Source organism: Hordeum vulgare, chromosome 1H (assembly GCF_904849725.1).
Source record: "Hordeum vulgare subsp. vulgare chromosome 1H, MorexV3_pseudomolecules_assembly, whole genome shotgun sequence".
NCBI lineage: Eukaryota > Viridiplantae > Streptophyta > Magnoliopsida > Poales > Poaceae > Hordeum > Hordeum vulgare.
Window position 1 is genome coordinate 288306053 of NC_058518.1, and position 19793 is coordinate 288325845.

Genomic DNA, 19793 nt, shown 5'->3' on the forward strand with positions numbered 1-19793 from the left:
CAGGGTTATCAACCAGGGCAGGTGGTCCTCTCTCCTCCAGGTAACTGGCTGCTCAGACCAGTTGAGATACGTGGGAAGCGTCGGCTCATAGCGTTCTATGTTTAACCTTCTTGTCCCTCTTGCAAGCATTGGTGGTAAACACGTGATACTGCCCGCTATTCAACTGCTTGGGGTTGTTCTGGAAGCCGTCGTTGTCATTCTGTTGTTGAGAGCCACCCACGTGAAGATGCTGCTGAAAACCGCCCTACGCATTATATTGTTGGCTACTCTGGACCGGGTACTGCCCAGCTTTGGAGCGTGTACCGCCCCGTGGACCAGGGTTGGGGAAACCGCCAAACGGATTCCTGTGTGAGCCGCCCGATCCAAATTGGTCCGGCTGTCCGATGACCCACAAGTGTAGGGGATCTATCGTAGTCTTTTCGATAAGTAGGAGTGTCGAACCCAACGAGGAGCAGAAGGAAACGACAAGTGGTTTTCAGCAAGGTATTCTCTGCAGGCACTAAAATTATCGGTAACAGATGGTTGTGTGATAAGATAATTCGTAACGGGTAGCAAGTAACAATAGTAACAATGGTGCAGCAAGATGGCCCAATCCCTTTTGTAGAAAGGGACAAGCCTGGACAAACTCTTATATAAGGTAAAGCGCTCCCGAGGACACATGGGAATTTCTGTCAAGCTAGTTTTCATCATGTTCATATGATTCACGTTTGCTACTTTGATAGTTCGATATGTGGGTGGACCGGTGCTTGGGTGTTGTCCTTACTTGGACAAACATCCCACTTATGATTAACCCCTCTCGTAAGAATCCGCAACTATAAAAGAAGAATTAAGACTAAGTCTAACCATAGCATTAAACTGGTGGATCCAAATCAGCCACGTGCAAAGCAACGCATAAACTAGGGTTTAAGCTTCTGTCACTCTAGCAACCCATCATCTACTTATTACTTCCCAATGCCTTCCTCTAGGCCCAAATAATGGTGAAGTGTTATGTAGTCGACGTTCACATAACACCACTAGAGGAAAGACAACATACAACGCATCAAAATATCGAACGAATACCAAATTCACATGACTACTTATAGCAAGACTTATCCCATGTCCTCAGGAACAAACGTAACTACTCACACAGCATAATTATGTTCATGATCAGAGAGGTATTGAATAACATTAAGGATCTGAGCATATGATCTTCCACCGAGTAATCCAACTAGCATCAACTACAAGGAGTAATTAACACTACTAGCAACCTTACAAGTACCAATCGGACTCGCGAGACGGAGATTGGGTACAAGAGATGAACTAGGGTTTGGAGATGAGATGGTGCTGATGAAGATGTTGATGGAGATGAGTCCCCTCCGATGAGAGGAGTATTGGTGATGACGATGGCGACGATTTCCACCTCCAAGAGGGAAGTTTCCCCGGCAGGACGGCCCTGCTAGAGCTCCAGATTGGTTCTGCTCAAGTTCCGCCTCGTGGCAGCGGTTTTTCTTACCGAAAGCTCTCCTTTGATTTTTTTTCTAGGACGAAACCCTCCTTATAGCTGAAGATGGGAGCCGGAGGGGTAACAGGGGGCCCACGAGCCACCCAAGCGCGCCTAGGGGGTAGGGCGCGCCTGGCAGGCTCGTGACCTCCTGGTGGCTCCCCTCCAGTATTTCTTCCGCCCAGTATTTTTATATATTCCAAAATAATTTCTTGCTGATTTTCACGGCTGTTGGAGTTGTGCAGAATAGGTATCTCAAACTTGCTCCTTTTCCAGCCCAGAATTCCAGCTGCCGACATTCTCCCTCTTCATGTAAGCCTTACAAAATAAGAGAGAAAAGGCGTAAGTATTGTACCATAATGTGTAATAACAGCCCATAATGTGATAAATATCAATATAAAAGCATGATGCAAAATGGACGTATCAACTCCCCCAAGCTTAGACCTCGCTTGTCCTCAAGCGGAAGCCGATATCAATAAATATGACCACATGTTTAGAGATAGATGTGTCGATAAAATAAAATACGGACATGCAGGCATCATGATCATATTTAGAACAACAATATCGTCATATAATATCTTATGCTAAAGTGACAATTCCTTCACAATGTAAAGTATGGATCAAGAACCTTATTGAGAATTAACAACCAATAGTCTTTAGTCATTGAAGCAATTGCAATTTATCATAACATCGGGAAGAGTCAAATAAGAGCTCGTAAAGCAAATCCACATACTCAATCATCTTTTAGTCTTCTACAATTGCTAAAACTCACACGATACTCATGAGATCAAATTTTTAGTTGGAAACAGAGAAAGATAGGGGCTTATAGTTTCGCCTCCCAACTATTTACCTCAAAGGGTAATGTCAACAATAATAATTCATGACTACTTACTTCCAAGTTGATATATGAATATAGATCTTTCCCTAGCACATAAAGCTAGCCAAGATAATGGCGAAATAAGGAATTTGTGTTGATCACCATGACTCTTTTAAAGATAAGAAATAAAGGTACAAGAAAGGCCCTTCGCAGAGGGAAGCAGAGGTTGTCATGCACTTTTGGGGTTTGGATGTGTAATATCTTAGTATGAAGGAACGTCACTTTATATTGCCTCCTGTGATAAAGAACTTTATTATGCAGTCTGTCGCTCTTATGTCTTCCTCATCACAGGTTCGTACAAAGCTTATTTTACACACACTAATAGATCATACATATTTAGGGAGCAAAATTTTTATTGCTTGCACCGATGACAACTTACTTGAGGGATCTTATTCAATCCATAGGTAGGTATGGTGGACTCTCATGGCAAAACTGGGTTGAGGATTTATGGATGCACAAGTAGTATCTCTACTTAGTGTGGAAGTTTTGGCTGATACGAGGTGGAAGCAAGCATCACATGCTAAGGGATCTCTAGTCATATAACATCGTTCGGAACCAAGAAAACATAATTTATTATGTTGTCTTCCTTGTCCAACATCTACTTCTTAGCATGTAATAGTTTTAATGAATGTTCACAATCATAGACGGTGTCAAAGATGATATATTTATATGTGAACCTCTCTTTCTTTATTACTTCCTATTAATTGCAACAATGACCAAGGTCTACGTTTGTCCACCCACAACAAGTTTCAATCAACATTCTTTTTATATGTGAAGCCATCACTTCCCATAAGATCATCACATGATCTTTCATGCTTTTGTTTTTTTTCTTTAGATCATGGCATGAAGCAAGGCCCTTAACTAAAACACTCCTTATTATATAACTCACGAACTCGATTACATTGGGGGTAGCACAAAGCAAAACTCAAGCCTAGATCAAACTAAGAACATTATTCTACTAGATAAAGATATTACCAAAAAGGATCGAACTAAGATAAAGGTAAAGGCAAAAGATGTGATGGTGATACGATATCGGGGCAACTCCCCCAAGCTTGGCACAAGCCAAGGGGAGTGCCCATACCCATGTTTAATTGTCTTCCTTCGGGGGAGATGGTGGTGGAGTTGTCGGAATCTGGGGTTGATTCTCCGTCTTCCAAGGCATAGGTTTTCCATCATGGAAATATGGTCGAGTCTCTGGAATCCTCAAATCTACAGCCAACCGCATTGCTTTAAATCTATACTCATACTCACAGTTTTGGTTCTGCAGGTCGCAGATCTGGGCTTGGAGGTGATCGATTCTGTCATAGCGCCTGGATTGGTGCTTCCCGATGTCATTGGCATCTATCTTGTGCTTGTTGGTGAACTCCGTGATCATCATGTGGTTGGCGTTGAGTTCGTGTTCCACCATCCCTTGGCGCTTGAAGACTTGCTGCTCCATTGCTTCGATCCTCGCCTCTATGCTTCCGGTCCTCTTGGGCCCCTCAACATCACGGATGTGCAGAACCCCCTCATGCATCTCGATAGATTGAGGGTGTTGCAGCACCTCCGCGAGGTAGGTATTGATGACCTTCTCAAAAAACTTGTCCTTCGGAACTTTTGGGGACGCTATAGCAATCTAGATCTGTCTGCACAGGAGCTCAAAACGAAAATAGAGGATATTTGCGTGATACGAGGGTCAGACTTTTTGGGAGATTATATAATGAATTTTTATCGACCAAAAGGAGTATTGCACAAAAAAACAGAGTCCGGGAGACACACGAGGTGCTCACGAGCCCCCCAGGCACGCCCAGGGGGTAGGGCACGCCTGGTAGGCTTGTCACCTCCTCGTGCGCTTTCCGGACAACTTTAATTTTTTCTATTTTTCTAAAAATTCCAAAACGGAGAAAAGTTGCTATTGGAAAAGTTTTGGAGTCGGTTTAGTTACCGAATCACATACCTCTTCATTTTTGGAGTCTGAAACAAGCTGTTAAATATCCCTTATGTACTCCTCCGGAGTTATGGTATTAATAATATTGCTTTCAACATTTATGGGAGTACCTGAGATATAATGCTTGATTCTTTGCCCATTTACAACTCTCGGAAAATTACCTTCCGCATTGTTGATTTTTATGGCACCAAAACGATATACTTCCTCAACAATGTAAGGACCTTCCCATTTAGAGAGAAGCTTGCTTGCAAAAAATCTTAAACGAGAATTGTATAGCAAGACATAATCTCCTACATTGAACTCACGTTTTTGTATCCTTTTATCATGCCACCTCTTAACTTTTTCTTTAAACAACTTGGCATTTTCATATGCCTGAGTTCTCCATTCATCAAGTGAGCTAATATCAAATAACCTCTTCTCACCGGCAAGTTTGAAATCAAAGTTGAGCTCTTTGGTTGCCCAATAAGCCTTATGCTCTAGCTCAAGAGGTAAATGACATGCTTTACCGTAAACCATTTTATATGGAGACATGCCCATGGGATTATTATAAGAAGTTCTATAAGCCCACAGTGCATCATCAAGTTTCTTAGACCAATTCTTTCTAGACCTATTGACAGTCTTTTGCAGAATTAGTTTAATTTCTCTATTACTTAACTCTACTTGACCACTAGACTAAGGATGATAAGGAGATGCAATTCTATGATTGACATCATACTTAGCAAGCATTTTACAGAAAGCACCATGAATAAAATGTGAACCACCATCAGTCATTAAATATCTAGGGACTCCAAATCTAGGGAAAATAACTTCTTTAAACATCTTAATAGAGGTGTTATGATCAGCACTACTAGTTGGGATAGCTTCTACCCACTTAATTAGTAATGTAATCAACAACAACTAGAATATGAGTATCCCCGTTGGACTTTGGAAAAGGTCCCATATAATCAAAACCCCAAACATCAAATGGTTCAATAACAAGTGAATAATTCATAGGCATATCCCGATGTTTACCGATATTACCTATTCTTTGACATTCATCACAAGACAAGACAAACTTAAGAACATCCTTGAAGAGAGTAGGCCAATAAAAACCGGATTGCAATACCTTGTGTGCATTTATATCTCCTGCATGGTGTCCTCCGTAAGCCTCGGAGTGACACTTCTCTAGAATTTGTCCTTGTTCATGCTCAGGTACACAACGTCTAATAACACCATCTACTCCTTCTTTATAAAGGTGAGGATCATCCCAAAAGTAATGTCTCAAATCATAAAAGAACTTTTTCTTTTGTTGGTATGTGAAACTAGGTGGTATATATTTAGCAACAATATAATTAGCATAATCAGCATACCAAGGTGTACTACGTGAAGCATTGATGACATTCAATTGTTCATCAGGAAAGCTATCATCAATAGGTTGTGGGTCATCAAGAAAATTCTCTAACCTAGACAAGTTATTTTATACAGGGTTCTCAGCACCCTTCCTATCAACAACATGCAAATCAAATTCTTGTAGCAAGAAAACCCATCTAATAAGTCTAGGTTTGGCATCTTTCTTTTCCATGAGATATTTAATAGCAGGATGATCAGTGTGAATAGTAACTTTGGAATCAACAATATAAGATCTGAACTTATCACATGCAAACACAACTGCTAAAAATTCTTTTTCAGTAGTAGCATATTTTCTTAGGGCACTGTCTAGAGTTTTACTATCATAATGAATAACATTTAATTTCTTATCAACTCTTTGTCCTAGAACAGCACCAACAGCATAATCACTAGCATCACTCATAATTTCAAAAGGTAGGTTCCAATCAGGTGGTTGAATAATAGGTGCAGTTACCAAGGCCTTCTTAAGTATTTCAAATGCTTCTTCACAATCATCATAAAAAACAAATGGAATATCTTTTTGCAAGAGATTGGTGAGAGGCCTAGAAATCTTAGAAGAGTCTTTAATGAACCTTCTATAGAAACCAGCATGACCAAGGAAACTTCTTATACCTTTAATGTCTGTAGGGCATGGCATTTTCTCTATCACATCAACTTTAGCCTTATCGACTTCAATACCTCTTTCAGAAATTTTATGTCCTAAGATGATGCCTTCATTAACCATAAAGTGGCACTTCTCCCAATTCAAGACAAGGTTAGTATCTTTATATCTCTGCAAAACTCGATCAAGGTTGCTCAAGCAATCATCAAAAGAAGATCCGTAAACGGAGAAATCATCCATGAAAACCTCAACAATCTTTTCATAAAAGTCAGAGAATATAGCCATCATACATCTTTCAAAGGTAGCAGGTGCATTGCATAAACCAAAAGGCATACGTCTATAAGCAAAGGTACCGAAAGGGCAAGTAAAAGTGGTTTTCTCCTGATCAGATTGTGCGACTCGTATTTGGGAGAAACCAGAATAACCATCTAGAAAGCAAAAGTGTGTGTGTTTAGACAATCTTTATAGCATTTGGTCAATAAAAGGTAAAGGGTAATGATCTTTCCTAGTGGGTTTATTTAATTTTCTAAAATCAATTACCATCCTATAGCCAGTAACAATTCTCTGTGGGATCAATTCATATTTATCATTAGGGACAACAGTAATACCTCCGTTCTTAGGGGCACAATGCACCGGACTTACCCAATCACCATGAGCAACAAGATAGATAATACCTGCTTCCAGGAGCTTTAGTATTTCTTTTCTTACCACCTCTTTCATCTTAGGATTTAATCTTCGTTGATGATTGGCAACTGGTTTGGAATCTGGCATAGAGTGGGACTAATGCCCTTCAGATCATCAAGAGTATATCCAATAGCAGCACGGTGCTTCCTCAGAGTTTCAATAATTTATTTTCTTCATGCTTGAAAAGGTTAGCACTAATAATAACAGGATATGTCTCTTTTTCATCAAGATAAGCATACTTAAGAGTATCAGGTAATTGTTTAAGCTCAAACACAGGATCACCCTTTGGTGGAGGTGGATCTCCAAGTAATTCAACAGGCAAATTATTCTTAAGGATAGGATGTTGTTCAAATATAACTCTATCTATCTCATTCCTTCCATCCATATGCATATTATTTTCATGTTCAAGCAAGTATTGCTCTAAAGGATCAGTAGGAGGCACAACAATAGAAGCAAGAGCAATAATTTCATCCTTACTAGACAATTCTTTTTCATGAGGTTGTCTACCAAACTTAAAATAAATAAATTCATGTGACACACCTTCAAATCCAACAGTAACAGTTTGTTTGTCACAATCAATCTGAGCATTAACAGTATTGAGGAAAGGTCTACCAAATATGATGGGACAAAAGCTATCTTGTGTGGCAGCAAGAACGAGAAAATCAGCAGGATACTTAGTTTTACCACACAAGACTTCAACATCTCTAATAATTCCCACAGGGCAGATAGTATCTCTATTACCAAGTTGAATAGTAACATCAATAAATTCCATCTCGACAGGTGCAATCTCATCTTTAATTTCATTATATGAAGATCGAGGTATTGCACTAACACTAGCACCCATGTCACATAAACCATGATAACAATGATCTCCTATCTTAAGAGAAACAACAGGCATGCCAACAACAGGTTTATGTTTGTCTCTAGCATGAGGTTTAGCAATTCTAGCAGCATCTTCACAGAATTGAATAACATGCCCATCAACATTATCGGCGAAGAGATCTTTAATAATAGCAATGCTAGGTTCAACTTTAATTTTCTCAGGGGGTGTAGGTGTTCTAATGTAGCCCTTACGTATCACAGTTGAAGCTTTAGCATGATCCTTTATTCTAACAGGAAAAGGTGGTTTCTCAATGTAAGCACTAGGAACAATAGAATCATTATAAGCAATGACTTTCTCTTCAACTGGATTGGGTTTTACTACATTGACTTCTATGGGAGGATGATATTTAAACCACTTCTCCCTAGGGAGATTAATATGAGCAGCAAATGATTCACATAATGAAGCTACTATCTCAGAGTCAAGTCCATGTTTAGCGCTAAAATCACGAAAAGTATTTGTTTCAACGAAGAATTTAACGCAATCGAACTTAAGATTCATACCTGACTCCTTACCTTCATCAAACTTCCAATCTTCAGAGTTGCATTTAATTCTTTCCAATAAATCCCATTTGAAGCCAATATCTCTCTTCATAAAAGAACCGGTACAAGAAGTGTCAAGCATGGTGTGATTATCATGAGAAAGCCGAGCATAGAAGTTCTGAATAATAATTTCTCTCAAGAGCTCATGGTTGGGACATGAATATAGCATTGACTTAAGCCTCCCCCAAGCTTGAGCGATACTTTCTCTATCACGAGGCCAAAAATTATAGATATAATTCCGATCATGATGTACCAAATGCATAGGATAAAACTTTTGATGAAATTCCAATTTCAATCGGTTGTAGTTCCATGATCCAGTATCATCACATAGCCTATACCATGTCAATGCTTTATCCCTCAAAGATAAGGGAAAGACCTTCTTCTTGACCTCATCCTCGGGCAAACCTGCAAGCTTAAATAAACCGCAAACTTCATCTACATAGATTAGATGCAAGTCGGGATGTGATGTTCCATCTCCTGTAAAAGGATTAGCCAACAGTTTCTCTAGCATACCCGAAGGAATTTCATAATAAATATTTTCAGTCGGTGCAGTAGGTTGAGAAGCAACTCTTTGTTCTTCCGGTCGAGGTGAAGGTACCCCGAACAAAGTCCTCAAAGGATTAGTTTCCATAGTGACAAGTGACAATAAATTTCAGCACACTATATAAATGTTTCCTTACCAGATTCCACTCACCAAAGGCGCTTCAATCCCCGGCAACGGCGCCAGAAAAGAGTCTTGATGACCCACAAGTCTAGGCGATCTATCGTAGTCCTTTCGATAAGTAAGAGTGTCGAACCCAACGAGGAGCAGAAGGAAATGACAAGTGGTTTTTAGCAAGGTATTCTCTGCAGGCACTGAAATTATCGGTAACAGATGGTTGTGTGATAAGATAATTTGTAATGGGTAGCAAGTAACAATAGTAACGATGGTGCAGCAAAATGGCCCAATCCCTTTTGTAGCAAGGGACAAGCCTGGACGAACTCTTATCTAAGGTAAAGCGTTCCCGAGGACACATGGGAATTTCTGTCAAGCTAGTTCTCATCATGTTCATATGATTCGCGTTCGCTACTTTGATAGCTTGATATGTGGGTGGACCGGTGGTTGGGTGATGTCCTTACTTGGACAAACATACTACTTATGATTAAACCCTCTCGCAAGCATCCGCAACTACGAAAGAAGAATTAAGACTAAGTCTAACCATAGCATTAAACTGGTGGATCCAAATCAGTCCCTTGCGAAGCAACGCATAAACTAGGGTTCAAGCTTCTGTCACTCTAGCAACCCATCATCTACTTATTACTTCCCAATGCCTTCCTCTAGGCCCAAATAATGGTGAAGTGTTATGTACTCGACGTTCACATAAAACCACTAGAGGAAAGACAACATACAACGCATCAAAATATCGAACGAATACCAAATTCACATGACTACTTATAGCAAGACTTATCCCATGTCCTCGGGAACAAACGTAACTACTCACAACGCATAATTATGTTCATGATCGGAGAGGCATTGAATAGAATTAAGGATCTGAACATATGATCTTCCACCGAGTAATCCAACTAGCATCAACTACAAGGAGTAATTAACACTACTAGCAACCTTACAAGTACCAATCGGAGTCGCGAGACGGAGATTGGGTACAAGAGATGAACTAGGGTTTGGAGATGAGATGGTGCTGATGAAGATGTTGATGGAGATGAGTCCCCTCTGATGTGAGGAGTGTTGGTGATGACGATGGTGATGATTTCCCCCTTCTGGAGGGAAGTTTCCCCGACAGGACGGCCCTGCGGGAGCTCTAGATTGGTTCTACTCAAGTTCTACCTCGTGGCGGCGGCGTTTCTTCCCGAAAGCTCTCCCTTGGTTTTTTCTGGGACGAAACCCTCCTTATAGCAGAAGATGGGAGCCGGAGTGGTAACACGGGGCCCACGGGCCACCCAGGCGCGCCGAGGGGGGTAGGGCGCGCCTGGCAGGCTCGTGACCTCTTGGTGGCTTCCCTCTAGTATTTTTTCTGCCTAGTATTTTTTATATATTCCAAAATAATTCCTCGTTGATTTTCACGGCTTTTGGAGTTGTGCAGAATAGGTGTCTCAAACTTGCTCCTTTTCCATCCTAGAATTCCAGCTGCCGGCATTCTCCCTCTTCATGTAAACCTTATAAAATAAGAGAGAAAAGGCATAAGTATTGTACCATAATGTGTAATAACAACCCACAATAAGATAAATATCAATATAAAAGCATGATGCAAAATGGATGTATCAGTGTCCACCACTACTCCCTCCTTGGTTGTTCTTGAGTGCCTCGGCACGGAACACCTGCATCACATAATAGTCTTCCCAAGAATGAGTGGTTGGTTCCTCCGCTATGGTATGTTGTGGGTAGGGGGCCTTGAGCATCTCGTGATAGTTGCATGGATTTTTGCCACTAAAGCCCCTTTTCTTCTGACACTGATTCCAGGTCCCGGTGTTGGTATTGGCGACGAAATCTGTGGCACCTTCCTGCTGCCTTTTCTTCCCTTGGCTCGCGAGGTTGTAGTTATTTCGTCCCTGGGCCTAAGATTGGCATTTTGATGATTCTCCTCTCCTGGCGTTGCCGACTTTCGTCTCCTGGCATTGCCGATTTTCTCCTCTCCTGGTATTGTAGTTATTTTATCATCATCCTCCTCGGGATCTTTGGTATCATCTGACTCGGCGTATCTAGTTAGGGTGCCCATCAACTCGCCCATATCCTGCACCTTCTTCTTGAGTCGCCCAAGCTTGAATACCAAGGGGTGGTAGTGACAGTTCTTATCCAAGATCAGCACGGCCTGAGCCGCCGTGATACCATCCGATGAATGGATTACCTTTGTAACCCGCCGTGTCCAATGATGGGCCGACTCGTATGGATGTTGGACACAGTGTTGTAAGTCGACAATAGTCCTTGGACGCTTGCAGGTTCCTCTGAAGTTCTTGACAAAATGTTCCATCAACTCTGCCCAGGTGTTGATGGAGTTGGGTGGAAAATTCTTCAGCCAAGTGTGTGTCGTCCCCTCGAGCATCATTGTAAAGTACTTGGCACACACCGCGTCGCTAACATCGAGCATGTCCACCGCAAGCTCGTAACTCTCAACCCACACTCCTCGTTGAAGGTCCGGCGTGTAGTTGGGAACCTTGCGCGGACCCTTAAAGTCATTGGGCATACGCTCATTCCGGAGGGCAGGTGACAAATAGGGTATCCCTATGTTCCTACCTCCCGACTCGTCGTGCGCGGGGGAAGGCGGCACATAAGCCTGATAGCCTCGACCCGCCGCGGCTGCCGCCTCCGTCAGATGGGCAGCTCATGCTGCATCCACGAGGTCCTGGGCATGCATGTCTGGAAGCCCAGGCGGGTTGGTATGCGTATGTCGATGCCGTTCACTGCTAGACACTGCGGGCGGGTCGTCATGGCGACTCCTTGTATGACTTGCGTGAGGCGTAGAGTGCAGCCGATCATGACTATACGAGTACTGCGCCTATTGGACCACTGCCATTTTCAACATTCCGATGGCGTTCTTTGCCTCCACCTCAGCTAGAGAGTTTCCATGGATGGGAAGAGACTCTAGGTTGTGGGTTGCAACAAACACATTGTCAACGGGGTTAGAGAAGTGACCCTACGGCGTGTGGAAGCGTGACGGCTCGGCCGACATTGGCTGAGGTGACTATAGATTGGGCGGCGGCTGAGCTGGGTCAACCTGCTGAGTGACTTGCCATGGCTAGTTAGGTTCCATCCCAAGGGTATGTGGGCTGTCGAAGAGTCAGGTAGGGTTTAGATCGGTCGGTAGACGATTGTGATGCCTCCTCTGGTGGACCGCATCGGAAGTGTGCTGTTGTCATTCAAGCCGCCATCCCTGAACCCTTAGCCGTTCTGTCTCCACGACGATCTGGGCCTTTTAGCTCGCCATCCTGGTGGCCTCGACTTTGCTCTCACATTGGATCTTGGCCATCTCCTCCCTCAGCATTGCCAATTCGGCATTGACCTCTTCCTGGTTTTCCGCGGTCACGGCAACCGCGTGAGTTTAGACATCTCTGCCACTAGATCCGCCATGGCTTGAGCCGGAGTCTTCCCTGATCCGCTGGCTCCATTGTTGCCCGCTGTGGTCGGCTGAGCCGCTGCCGCTCCTGCCATGTAGATGGCGACCTGGCGATGGGGTTCTTGGAAATCCTCGGAAATTTCCGCCTGAGGCAATATCCCAAGCCGCCTTTCGTGGAGAGGGTAGATTGAATATGTGTCACCGATGGGCGACTCGTCGTCCAAGTTGACATGGGTGTTCTCTTGGATCACCGGCTCATCTGGCAGGTCGATCCCCTGCGTAAAACCAACGAAGGTGTGACGTGTCCTGACCTTATGTTTGGCGGGTTGTGCAAACCGGGCCGGCTCGATGATGTCGGTGAAGGTGTCCGGCTCAGGTATGGGAGCCCCAAACTTGCCAATGAAGACGTGGATCTTGCCGAAGGGGACCCTGTACCCAGACTCGATTGAATCGGCGTCGGGCCCCCACTGAGAGTTGTCGATATAGTACTTCCCGCAGCATCTCTTAGTCATGAGCCCGACCGCGTAGCTCCCAAACCTTAGAAGGGCTCCCTTTGAGAACTCAACTCCACCGTGCGCTTGCCCCACAGTGGGTGCCAACTGTCGTGGTTTTGTCATGGCAGATGTCCTCATGAAAGGACTTAGAGATAGAGCCATCGCACCTTGGTGGCGACTCAAAGGGGTTAAGCGGAAGCGAGACTCGGGTTTACCCAAGTTCGGCCCCTCCGATGGAGGTAAAAGCATATGTCATGCTTTGTGTATATTGATGGTGGAATCGATTACAAGGGTGCGTAACTCGCCTGACCTAGCTCTCGATGGATTGTAACTTAATCTTTCTACCCTAGAGACTTGCCTTTATATACAGGTTGAGGCCCTAGGTTTACAAGAGTCCAGGCCACATAATAAACCATGACCTGACATATCTCTAACCCGCCGTGTCTCCCAAGCAAGGAAACTAACCGACGAGACTTCCTCTTCATGGGCCTTGAGTCGTCATCCGGGTTCTTGGGCTCGGTCGGCTCTTTGCTGGAGATCACATCACCCCTTCTGGGTCCTGGGTCTAAGCCCATCTTGATCACGATTGACGAGTCGCCATGAACCTGACCCAGCCCAATAGGGCAGGTCATACAGCGGGTAATATCAACAACAATGAACATGTGAGTTTTGTGTTGAGCCTTTTTGCATCTTGTTTGTATCTTTATTGGCTCTTTTGAGAAATTAATCGATTATCCCATTTTTGGGGAGTGATGCTCTTTGTGCACTTCACGATTCTAAATATGTGTGTACATGAGGAATACCACTTAGTATTGATATTACAAGATTATCTAGTCTCTATGTGGTATGTCTTACTCATGAGGAATTTACATTCTATATGGTCCATTGATTATATCTTGTTGGTTTTCATTTTTCACTTGTTAATAATGTTGGGTTGTCACATTATGGGGGAGTAATATGCTATGTGCATATTACAAGCCTAGAAAATGTGTATATTGAGTTATTGCCACTTAGTGTTGATATTGTAAATTATCTTGTTTCTAGGTGGCATGTTAGCTCTACAAGTGTCATTTGCTTGTGTTTTAGGAGTAAATATGATGTTGGATAGATTTGCAATCTACCAATGGGAAATATTTCCAAATACTTCTTGTCCTTTGATAATTGGTATTCCTTTCATGTGGTAGAGATTGCTAATCATCTTTACATTGAATTTTGTGTATCGTTTGTCTTCCTTGCCTCTTGTCGATCTTTTTGAACATGTATAGCGGTTCTATAGATATAGAGAAAGTGATGATCTCATCTTGTGCATTTTGTATTCACATGCAAACTCTATATAATTCACATCTCTTGGGGGTGCTATCCTATTTTCTTTAGAACACTCTCTTTATGTGTTTATCATACAAATGTTTTGATCTCCATCAAGTGGGTGTTGGTGGAAGGCAAGTCTTTCTCTTTATGATACTTTGTGCCATCATGAAAATATGTCGAGGGTTTGGTTTCTTTGGAACCTAGCTCTCTTTCGGGAACATGATACCTCTTGTATGTTTTCCTTCAATTGGTATCTTCTTTCCTTTTATTTCGAATGTGCCAATGGATATCACATTCCTTGATGTATCTTTGAATTGCTATTCTTCAAGTGATAATTTTTCGCTTGGTATTTTATTCTCACTTGATACCTTGTCTTTTCGTATCTTATCAACTATGTGTTTATTTGATTCTTGAAAGCCTTGAGCATGCACATTTACTATATGTACCGTCTTTGGCATGCTTTCTTTCTTCGACCCAATATATAGGGAAAGTGTCACCACATCATTAATTGGCTAAAGTGTGCATGGAATTCAATTTCTTATCTATATGCACATATTTATGTGGAGTTTGTCCTATGTATTGTTGGTTCTCTAACTCTTTGGTCCCAATGAGTTTGGGTACCATTTCATTTGTGTTGTTGTTCTAGGGACAAGTGGAGATGCATTGGATACTCGACTCATGATACGTCTCCAACGTATCTATAATTTTTTATTGTTCCATGCTGTTATATTATCATTCTTGGATGGGTTATAATCATTTTCTAGCAACTTTATATCATTTTCTGGGACGAACCTATTGACATAGTGCCCAATGCGAGTTGTTGTTTCTTGCTTGTTTTTTAGTTGGCAGAAAATCAATATCAAACGGAGTCCAAATGTTACAAAACTTTTTGGAATTTTTTTTGTCCAAAAGTCATCCATAGAGTCAGGGAATCACACGAGGGGAGGCCCATGGGGCCCACTAGGCACCAGGGCACGCCTACCCCCCCTCTTGCGCCCTAGTGGATAGTGGGCACCTCGAGGCCCATCTTGATGTGAGACCGACGCCAAAAATTTCTATAAATATATAAACCCCCAGAAATAACCCTAGATCAGAAGTTCTACCGCCGCAAGCCTCTCTAGCCACGAAAAACCAATCGGGAGCCTGTTCTGTCACTCTGTCGGAGGGGGAAATCATCACGGGAGGCCATCTTCATCATCCCTATGGCCACCATGATGAGGATGGAGTAGTCCACCCTCAGGGCCGAGGGTTTATACTAGTAGCTATGTGTTTAATCTCTCTCTCTCATGTTCTTGAGATGGCACGATCTCGATGTTTCACGGGATTTGCTAATATAGTTGGATCATATGGTGTTTTCCCTCTCTATCTTGTTGTGATGAATTGAGTTTTCCCTTTAAGATTTTGTTTTGTTGACCTGAATACTTTTATGGATTTGAGAGACTTAACTTATGTCTTGCTATGAATACTCGTGGTGACAATGGGGTATCATATTGATTCAGTTGATATATGTTTTGGCACTCAACTCACGGATTCCCGAGGTGACATTGGGGTAACCTATGCATAGGGATTGATGCACATTCTCGTCTTTCTTTCTCCAGTACAAATCTTGGGCCACTCTTTGAGGTTCTTTGTATTGGATTGAGTATTATGAATTTTAATTTGTTATGGTGTTATTTTAGTACGAACTCTTGGATAGATCGATCAGAAAGGATAACTTGTTATTTTAGTATTAACTCTTGGAAAGATTGATTGGAAATAATAACTTTGAGGTGGTCTCGTACCCTACAAAAAAATTCTTCTTATGTTCTCCGCTAGATAGGAACTTTGGAGTGATTCTTTATCGCACACTGAGGTATTGTTATGTGATCCAATTATATTACCATTGTTGAGAGATTGCACTAGCGAAAGTATGGACCCTAGGCCTCATTTTCAAGCATTGCAATACAGTTTGTGCTCACTTTTCTTACTTGCTACCTTGCTGTTTTTTATTGTTTCTATCACAAAAATCAATATCTACTATCATTACTACACTTTTATCACCATCTCTTTGTCGAACTAGTGCACCTATACAATTTACAATTGTATTTGGTCTGTTGGGGACACAAGAGACTTTTTATTATTTGGTTGCAGGGATGTTTGAGAGAGACCATCTTCATCCTATGACTCCCACAGATTGATAAACCTTAGGTCATCCACTTGCTGTAAAATTGCTATTGTCCTACAAAACTATGTGCTTGGAGGCCCAACACGAGTCCACAAGAATACAATTGTGCAGTATACATCAAGCTCTTTTCTCGCGCCGTTACTGGGGAGGTGAGAGCTTGAAGGTATATCTTTAGATCTTTCTATTAAATCTTTTAGTTTGTTGTTTTTCACTAGTTTGGTTTTATAAAAGAAAACTACAAAAAATGGAATTTAGGTTGCCTCATTTGTTCGTCTCTATAATGTCTTTCATGAAAATGATGGTTCGGAAAATTGTGCTTAATTGCTAGGGGAAGAATTTACGAAAATGCTTAATGTGAAATCCTTGAATGATGAGCGTGATAGCCATATTTTTGGTATGAATTCTTTGAATATCCATAATGCTAATGATATGCAAAGCCACAAGCTTGGGGATGCTATGTTTGATAATGATATTTTTAGCCCCCCTACTTGTGATGATGATAATTACTATGATTATAGCATGCCTCCTATGTATGATGATTATTGTGATTACATGTATGCTATAAAGAGTAATGATAACCATGAAACATGTCATCATGATTTTAATTTTCACATGGATTATATCAATCAAGCATCTCATGATAGTAATTTTGTTGGGTTTGCTCCCACTACTATGAATGATAAGAATTTTGCTCGTGTGGGTAGTAATAAAAATTCGATGCTTGTGCATCATGAAAAGCATGCTTTATGTGATAGTTACATTGTTTAATTCCTTCATGATGCTACTCAAAATTATTATGAGGGAGGAACATATGCTTGTAGAAATTGCAATAATATCAAGTTTCCTCCCTATGTGTTCAAATTTTTGAAGTCATGCTTGTTTTGCCTTCCTATGCAAGTTAAATATTGATACAATAAATTGTTTGCTTACAAAATTCATATGCATAGGAAGTGAGTTGGACTTAAATGTGCTTGTCATGTGCTTCATGATGCTCTCTTGCATGTTCCAGTTACTACTTTTTATGTGAGCATCATTGAAATCATCATGCGTAGCTAAAATGCATTAAAGAAAAGCGCTTGTTGGGAGACAACCCAATAATTATTCTTAATGTTTTTGAGTGTTCACGTGATTAAGCTACTGTATTAATCATTATATATAACTTTTGTTTCAATAAATTGCCAAGTAAAACCTTTGGGATAGTGTGGATACTTGTTTGTTTGATTCTCTTCAAAAATAGAAACTTTTACGTCCAGTGAAGTACTTCTGTGGTTTTAGTGGAGCATCAAAAATTTTTGAATTTTTTACACAGTTTTGGTATGCAAATATTGTGCGTTTTACTAGTTTTTTAGAATTTTTGGAGTCATGGAAGTATGGTTTCCATTCATATCTTCATATAATGTTTTGTTTTTGACAGATTCTGTTTTAGGTGCATAGTTTGCTTGTTTTAGTGTTTCCATAGCTTATATTGATTAGTATAAATTATGGGAATGATATAATACATTAAGCATCATGTGAGAGTAATTATTAATCTTGTATTGGCATTACCTAAGTGAATAATCTATATTTATCATACTAACCCATCTCACGAAGTTTCGTTAAGTTTTATGTGATTGAAGTTTTCAAGTTTTGGGTGATATACCGATATGAGGAGAATAAGGAGCAGCAAGAACCTAATTTTTGGGGTTCCCAAGTCACCCCAAGGTAATATCCAAGGAAGACTCAAGCATCTAAGCTTGGGGATGCCACGGAAAGCATCCCCTCTTTCATCTCCAACATTATTGGTATATCTTACTTCGAGCTATACTTTTATTCATCACATGATATGTGTTTTGCTAGGAGCGTAATTTTATTTTGTTGTTCTAGGTTACATGTTATTTATAATCTTGTTTTTCAATAAAAAAATTCAAGAATTGCCTTTAGAATGCTTGAATTGCATGTGCAATGTGTGTTGTACAAAAACAGAAACTTATGGTGTAGTATTTGAATTATAATATTTTACTCGAACGTGGAAAGTTTATAAAACATTTACACAGTACTTTCATACAAATCATTTATAATGTACTAAATTTTCAGAATTTCTTTAGATAGAGAAGTACAAATTTTAAGTAGATTTCTAGAGACTTTCTTGTTTAGACATATTGTTGTCATAGTTTTGTTATCCACTTATCCTATTGTTTCCATAGCTTATATTAGTAGATATAAATTTTGGAAATGATATTATACAATACCTAATGTTTAAAAATTATTATGCTACCTGTCTTGGAAGTACATAAATAGTTGATTTATGCTTATGTGCACTAACCTATGTCACGAGTTCTTTTCAAGTATTGTGTGAATGAAGTTTTTGAGACTTAGGTGAAACCGGGATATGAGAGGATTGAATGACATACAAAAGATCAAGCTTGGGGATGACAAAGGCACCCCAAGTAAATATTTCAATAAGTCTCAGTCGTCTAAGCTTGGGTATGCTACGCATCCCACCTTTGTTCATCAACAACTATCGGTTAGCCTATGTTGAGCCTAAATTTTTATTTGTCCACATGATATGTGCTATTCTTGGAGTGTCTTTTTTTATTTTCGGTTTTAAATAAAATATAATATCATGAAATATTTACTAAGAGAGAGTCCTCACATAGCTACTTAATTGTTTGACTACTCATTGATCTTCACTTATATCTTTTGAGACTAGTTTGATTGAATTGCTCTAGTACTTCACATATATCTTTTTGAGCATGGTGGTGTTGTTATTTTGAAGAGATATACTCTCATGATTCACTTAGATTAATTTGAGAGTTAGTAGAAACTTTGAAGAAATTTCTCTTGCTTCACTTATATTATTTTGAGAGTTGAAAAATTTAAAGAAACTTGTACCCTCGTTCTTCACTTATATTTGTTTGAGAGCTTGTTATTAGCGTTGGCAATTTGCTTCAAATTAAATTGGCTACCAAAGTGATAGATATCCAAGGGAGGTATAATAAAAACTTTCATGAAGATCATTTGATGTTAAACTTGATTCTTTGCAATAGTTTTGCGATATGTAGATAGTGATATGTGAGTTGTGTTGATGAGTAATTAGGCTTTAGTAAGAATATTGGTGTTTAGGTTTGTGATTCCCCATGCGTGCACATAAAGTAAATAATTGTGCTATGAAATTACATCCTACTTTTGTTGCATTATTCGATGTTAGTTATGTTTAATGTTCGCTTATGATGGTTTTCATTCCTTGGTCGGGCGCTTCTCAATCTATTTGCTAACCTTCACTTGTACTAAGCGGGAATGATGCTTGTGCATCCAAATCCTAAAACCAAACTTGTGCCAAATGAGTCCACCATACCTACCTATATGTGGTATTTGAGTGTCGTTCTAAGTAAATTAGTATGTGCCAACTCTAATATTCAAAT